Below are 7500 nucleotides of genomic sequence, written 5' to 3'. Positions count from 1 at the left end.
AAGGGGGGGAGAGATAAGCGAAAGTGGAGAAAGGAAGGGAAGGGAGAGAGAGAGAGAGAGAGAGAGAGAGAGAGAGAGAGAGAGAGAGAGAGAGAGAGAGAGAGAGAGAGAGAGAGAGAGAGAGAGAGAGAGAGAGAGAGAGAGAGAGAGAGAGAGAGAGAGAGAGAGAGAGAGAAGAGACAAGAGAGAGAGAGAGAGAGAGAGAGAGAGAGAGAGAGAGAGAGAGAGAGAGAGAGAGAGAGAGAGAGAGAGAGAGAGAGAGAGAGAGAGAGAGAGAGAGAGAGAGAGAGAGAGAGAGAGAGAGAGAGAGAGAGAGAGAGAGAGAGAGAGAGAGAGAGAGAGAGAGAGAGAGAGAGAGAGAGAAAGAGACAAAGAGAGAGAGAGAGAGAGAGAGAGAGAGAGAGAGAGAGAGAGAGAGAGAGAGAGAGAGAGAGAGAGAGAGAGAGAGAGAGAGAGAGAGAGAGAGACAAAGAGAGAGAGAGAGAGAGAGAGAGAGAGAGAGAGAGAGAGAGAGAGAGAGAGAGAGAGAGAGAGAGAGAGAGAGAGAGAGAGAGAGAGAGAGAGAGAGAGAGAGAGAGAGAGAGAGAGAGAGAGAGAGAGAGAGAGAGAGAGAGAGAGAGAGAGAGAGAGAGAGACAATTAACTATAGAAAATATCAAGCCACCAACTCTAAACCAAACAAAAACAAAGCAAAGAAAAGCCGCCGAACGCCCGCCATCGCGCCCGTAAATCAACCGGCAGCCATTCCCGAGGGCGGAGTCACCTGACACGTGATGTATTCCCATAGTCAGACCCGAGCGAGGAAGGCACTCACTCGCCGCCCTTATGGTGATGGAGACGCTGCAGTGAGGGCGATGGCAGCTTTGGGGAGCTCGCTTCGCTGATGGGGGCGTTGGTGATGGTGTTGGTGATGGTGTTGGTGAGGGCGTTGCTGATGATGTTGGTGGTAATGACTTCTGTGACCTCTTTGTGATGGGAGAATGGTCGTGATGAATTGTGTTGTATGTTTGTTTATGTGTATAGGTATATATATATATATATATATATATATACATATATATGTGTGTGAGTGTGTGTGTGTGTGTGTGTGTGTGTGTGTGTGTGTGTGTGTGTGTGTGCATGCGTGCGTGCGTGTGTGTGTGTGCGTGTTTGTGTGTGTGTGTGTATGTGTGTGTGTGTGTGCGTGTGTATGTGTGTGTGTGTGTGTGTGTGTGTGTGTGTGTGTGTGTGTGTGTGTGTGTGTGTGTGTGTGTGTGTGTGTGTGCATGTGTGTTTGTGCGTTATATTCACATTCACTTCAAATAATATATGTACTCAATTTCTAGAAACGTATGACCTCAACCACTAACTATGGCTATACAGACTCTCGTGATGAAGCGTGGTAATAAAATTATCCAAGACTCACACATACCTTTAAAGAAGTTGAAATCGAAATCCATTCTGATTATCTATCTCTCTATCTATATCTTTTCTCTAATAAATCTATTTCTCATCCTATCTATCAACACATCTATCCACAAACTACAGAAGGAGAGAAAGAAAGAAAGAAAGAATGAGAGAGAGAAAAAAACAAACTAAATAAGATAAAATTACACCATAAAACTAATTAGCATAATGGTCCCAGTCATCATGATTTGCAACGAAGCATGTACTCGGAAATATATTGGCCGTAACATGAGTGAGTGTGATGGAAACGGCAATATATTCGAGTGGAAGTAGTGTTGGCAGCAGTGTTGGAAATGGCGTGGCTATGCAGTTGGCAAAGAATCCGTGGAAGGAATTTCTGTAGCGGGAATACTTCGTGCGTTATTCTGTTAATTATTAATATTAGTGATGTTACATTATATCAGTTTTTTATTATTCATGTACCTGTTTATATATCTTTCTGTCCGACTATTTATCTATATATTTGCCTATCTCTCTCTCTGTCTATCTGCCTATCTATCTATCTGTCTGTCTATCTATCTATCTGTCTATCCATCTATCTGAAAATCTGTTTGCTTAATTATCTATCTGGTAGATAGATAATTAAGCAAACAGATTTTCCACTTGTATAATTATGTATCTCTAGATATATACATGAGTGCTTATGTGAGTGTATGCGAGTATAAATTCATGTACATGTACATGTGAGAAGATATATTAAAAGTAATAAATTCTTTTGTACATAAGCTAAAGAGGATGTTAGAAAGTTGGCATCTAGTTTACTACTAAAATAACAAATGAGACACATACGCAGAAAAGCAAATACACGCAAACACACGAACACAGACACATAAACATAACCACACCACAAAAAAAAAAAAAAAACACAGACACAAGCACACAAACATACACACTCACACCTACTTAAACACACACACACACAATCCCCCCACCACCTTCACCCCACCCCACACACACAAACCCACACCTACACAAATGTGCCCCTTCCAAAAACAAACAAAATAAAAGGAAAAATGCACAAAAAAAAAACGAAAACAGAAAAACAAAAATCCACGAAGAAACCAAAAAAAATCTTTACCCTAAGAATCCAAGACGAGATTCTTGTGATGGACCGGCATAAATATTTCAGATTTCGAGGTCTTTATCGTATTAGTAGATCCTGCGAGTAGGTTTAAGAGTTCACGGTAGAGGGAGATCTCGTCTTTCTCTGTTTTTGTTTATTTGTTTATCTACGTGTTCATTTATTTGTTTAGTGTTTGTTTAGCTATACATCGGTATGTTTGTCTGTTTGCTTATATATCTATCTATTTATCTACCTATCTTTCTATATCTGTCTATTTGCCTGTCTACCTATTTAGCTATCTATTTATCTATCCATCTTTCTATCTATCTATGTATATATATATATATATATATATATATATATATATATATATATATATATATATATATATCTGTCTGTCTGTCTGTAAACATATGATTATGTATGTATGTCGGTCATTATCATTTTTATTTTCATCATTATCATTATTATTATTATTATTATTATTATTATTATCGTTATTGTCATTATTATTATTATTACCATTATCATTATTATTATTGTAATTGTCATTATTAACGTTATTACTGCTATTATAATAATAATTGTTATTATCATTATTATTGTTATCATTAGTGATATCATTATTATCACTACTATTATAATTATTATCATTATCATAAGTATTATTATTGAGAGTATCATTATCATCATCATTATATCTATTTAACTGTTTATTCATCTATCTATCTATCTGTTAATCTATCAATCTATTCATCTGTCAATATATCTATATATTCACTTATTCATCTATCTATCTATCTATTCAACTGTCTGTCTATGCATCTATCTATCTAACTACGTGTTTATCTGTCTGCATATATGTATAGACAGTATCCCCCTCTTAACCCCCCCCCCCCATCCTACCTTTTCCTGTCTCCCCCTAAATTCCCGGATGTAAAGAAAGCTGGCTGTCGGGCCTGGTAGAAGCCTGTCCCTCAGCTGCCTCAGTAATGTATTAGAGCGAGGAGCAGCCCCTAGAAATGTAAATTTTATGTGCCATTGACAGCGGGGCGGAGGCGGCGAAGAGAGGGGTCCCTGCCCTTAAATGATGGGGGGAGAAAAACATTCGTCAGGCATCGGAGAATTGTACGCTGGTGTACATGAAAAAGATTGGTGATTAGATTAGCATTGGTTTTCCTATTTTCAAATATTCATTACGTTTGTTTGTTTGTTATTATCTTATTTATTTATTTATTGACGTGTTTTTTTGTGTTTAGATATTTCGATAGATGAAGGAGTGGTAGATAGAGAGTCTAAAATACGTCGATTAAAATTCACTCAGGCCCGCTTTCGATGCCGTCGTTGGCTTGGAACAGGTGTTCTGCTAAGCACAAGACAGCGAGGGCAGAGGAAAGCGTAGTTAGGGGGAAATTTGGCAGACATTACAGTTTTAGTGTAGCACTATTCTGCTTTCTGTAACCTGTGTTCTTGAATTCTGAACTCCTTTTTTTTTTTTTTTTTTTTTTTTTTTTGCATTATCTTTCGCTGTCTCTCCTTTCATCGCTTTAATAGAATGATTAAATTCCCTTTTACCTGATTCAGTGTCGCAGGTGTACCAGATTGTCTATTGTGATCGTGCTGTTCTAATATGCTCATTTCGATGGAATTGTGCAGAATTACGAACATACAGTTGCATTAAGCTCCGTGATACGGCTGCTGAAATTAGTATATGAAGGGTGGTTGACCTCTCTACTTTGCAATCATGCACGCTTTTTAGATATATGAGGGGAAATAAAAAGATTGCAATCTCTACACAGTGTCATAAGTAATGCAAACATTTCATACAATGCTATTTTTTTCTCTCTTTTTTAAACAGGGGATGTACTTTAAAGGGAATCTCGCCAACAATCTCATTACTGATTCGAAAGCAAAAATAATCCAGCCAGGAAAGGGACTCGAACATTAGAAATTGCACGGTTGATTTTAAAACCTTTTTTTTTCGCATGGAGAAGCTCTTATTTCTATGATCGTGTATTATCACATTACGCTGCTTTTATTCTTTATTGGATATAATGATGTACTTTTGATGAGTAGGTGACAAAGATACAACGCAGCGAAAATGATAACAAAAATAACATGTTGGGACGGTTGTAATAATGAAATTTAAATAGAAATGGTATTAGTATTAAGGTATAAGAATAAGCATTATTTCCGATAACAATAACCAGAGCAGATACTCGAGTACTAAAAAAAGACGCGAGATCACCATCATCGTTACAACCGGAAAGAAAATCATTACACTCACGATAATGATAATGGAAAAGAACAGAAAATCATCTTAAATGGCTGATCTTAAGCAATAACCAGAACACTTACCCAAGTCTGGCAACACATTAAGGCTGCTAATGGCCTCGCGTGTAAATTATCAACGCCATACAAGTAGTTAAGGCAACATAGCGAATGTAATGAGAGGACAAGTGTTGTTCAGTGGAAGTCGGGAAGTGGGTATTGAAATGTGGCTGGTTGGAGCCGTAGAGTTGTACACATCGCGCCGATAAGAAGACAGGGTGGATCACAACAATGGGAATTCAAGCGTGTTAAATTCCGGAGAGTGAATTGGCGAAGTTGGAAGTAGCGACGGAATGCGAAATGGTAATGTTTTTTTTATTCTCTAGTTTGAAAAATCGCCTGATTAGGAGGATATATATATATTTTTTTTTTGTCAGTTTATTTTCTAGTTAAAAAATTCCGGAGAGTGAATTGGCGAAGATGGAAGTGGCAAAACGGGAATGCTTTTTTTATTCTCTAGTTTGAAAAATCGCCTGATTAGGAGGATCTTTTTTAATTTTGTCAGTTTATTTTTTAGTTCAGAAAATGTATAGTGGTGAATTTACCTATCGATATCATGTCGCGTATAAAGTAACACACACACAAATATACACATAATTTTAGACACATTCTTACAGACAGACAGACGCACAAACCTGTCGATATCTTGCCACGTGTAGAGTCACATACATATAAATGTACACATAATTTCAGACACATATGAGTCACACAGACTCACACACACTAGATATAGATAGATAGACAAATAGAGAGATAGATAGATAGATAGTGATAGATAAAGAGAGAGAGAAAAAGAGAAAGAGAGAGAGAGAGAGAGAAAGAGTGAGACAAAATGAATTATCATGCCAAGTATAGACCCAAAACATTTTCATACACACTCATACACACAGAGAGACAGACGGTCAGACAAACACTCATAAACGCACACATGTACTTTCGTAAACACACCCACACACGCGCACGCACTCGCAAACAACCAAAAATATACACACTCTCATAAATAAGAACATACATACAACACGTTCACTACACACACTCGATATTTTCAAGATAATTGCAGCTAAATGGGCTATGTAAGACAATTATAATCTATGAATATGGAAAGAGTGTTTGCATTGCATTTGAACCACTAGGATCCTCTACACATTTTCCAATTTGATGAAGAGAGATACTTGTGCCAAGGATACTTGTGGTATTTGAAACATATAACAATTTTTTACTGTATATTGTTATGAAATGTGAAATATGATGTGAGTTGTATTAGTAGAAATATGAATAACAGTTTTCATGTGAAAGTGGAAGACTTTAGGGAAAGGAAATAAAAATTAAGGATAAGAATAAATATTGAATAAAGATGAAGAATAAGAAGCAAGAAAGAAGAAGAGTAGAAAGATCAGATAAGATAGATGACGAGGGATAACGCGAAGACGAGGGAGAAAAAATAATAGAAAGAGAGAGAGAGAGAGAGATAGATAGATCGATAGATAGATAGATAGATAGATAGATAGATAGATAGATAGATAGATAGATAGATAGATAGATAGATAGATAGAGAGAGAGAGATAGAGAGAGAAGAAAGAGCAAGTAGATAAAGAGTTGAGAAAGAAAATAAAAGAAGAGCAAGAAAGGGGGAAAAATAAGGCAACGAGAAAGAGAGAGAGAAAAAAAAGACCAAGAAAACAGGAACTGGCCCATATTCCTTGTCCCCATCCCAACACATCAATAAATTCATGAGCCCCAACCCTGTCGACAAAATACGCGATGCTGTCATCCCAAAAAGGAGTCCGTGGCCGCCGTCCCACCCCCCTTCCTCCCTCTCCTTCTCCCTCTCCCTCCGCCTCTCACTTCCCCTCCCCTCTGGTGGTTTCTGCCCGAGCTGGCGAACACAGTTGGAGACGTCCTTGCAGCAACCGGCCTGAAATAATGCTGTGAGTGATAGTAAGGAATCTGTAGAGGGTATCTGTGTTCTCCTGCCAGCTTCTTTCAGCCCCTTTCGGTCCCTCTTAGCTGCTCTCAGCCTCCCGCTCTCTTTTTCTATCCCCTGATTCCCTTAGTGATATGATCCCTTTAGTGCTGGAAGAGGGGAAGGTGTATAGTAGTTTACAGTTCCTAAAATGATCTCCAGACTATACCTTTGATTTCAGTTCCCTCTCCCTTTACCTTTGGTATTAATACCCCTTCCCACTTTACCTCTGATATTAACATCCCTTTTCCCTCCCTCCCTCTCTCTTTTTTATATTAATTCCTTGCTCCCTCCCTCGTTCCCACATCAACACACTCTCCCTCTTTACCTTACATATCAAACGCCTGCCCCCTCCCTCCCTTTGGTAGCAACATCCCTCCCCCTTCAACTCTGGTCTGTACTTCCCACCAATCTCTCTCACCCCTACCCTTACCCCTATCGCTGCCCCCCCCCCCACTCCTATACCCCCCATACCCATGAGCAATAGATAGTGAGGGGGGCAGAACACCCATCCCCTATATACCTACCCCCCTTCCAACAACCCCCACCATCCTTCCCTCCCCGTCTCTGAATGTACAAGGCAGCGACACCAGTTTTATTGGAGGAAAAATGACTCCTGAATGTCGGTGTATAAAGAAAATATTATCCCTTTTATTGGCCTGGGTATGAAGAACGGAATAGCAGGGAAAGGGAACAAA

The sequence above is a fragment of the Penaeus chinensis genome, chromosome 11, assembly GCF_019202785.1.
Source record: "Penaeus chinensis breed Huanghai No. 1 chromosome 11, ASM1920278v2, whole genome shotgun sequence".
Lineage (NCBI taxonomy): Eukaryota > Metazoa > Arthropoda > Malacostraca > Decapoda > Penaeidae > Penaeus > Penaeus chinensis.
The sequence above is the reverse complement of the archived record's forward strand: the minus strand, read 5'-3'. Positions refer to the sequence as shown.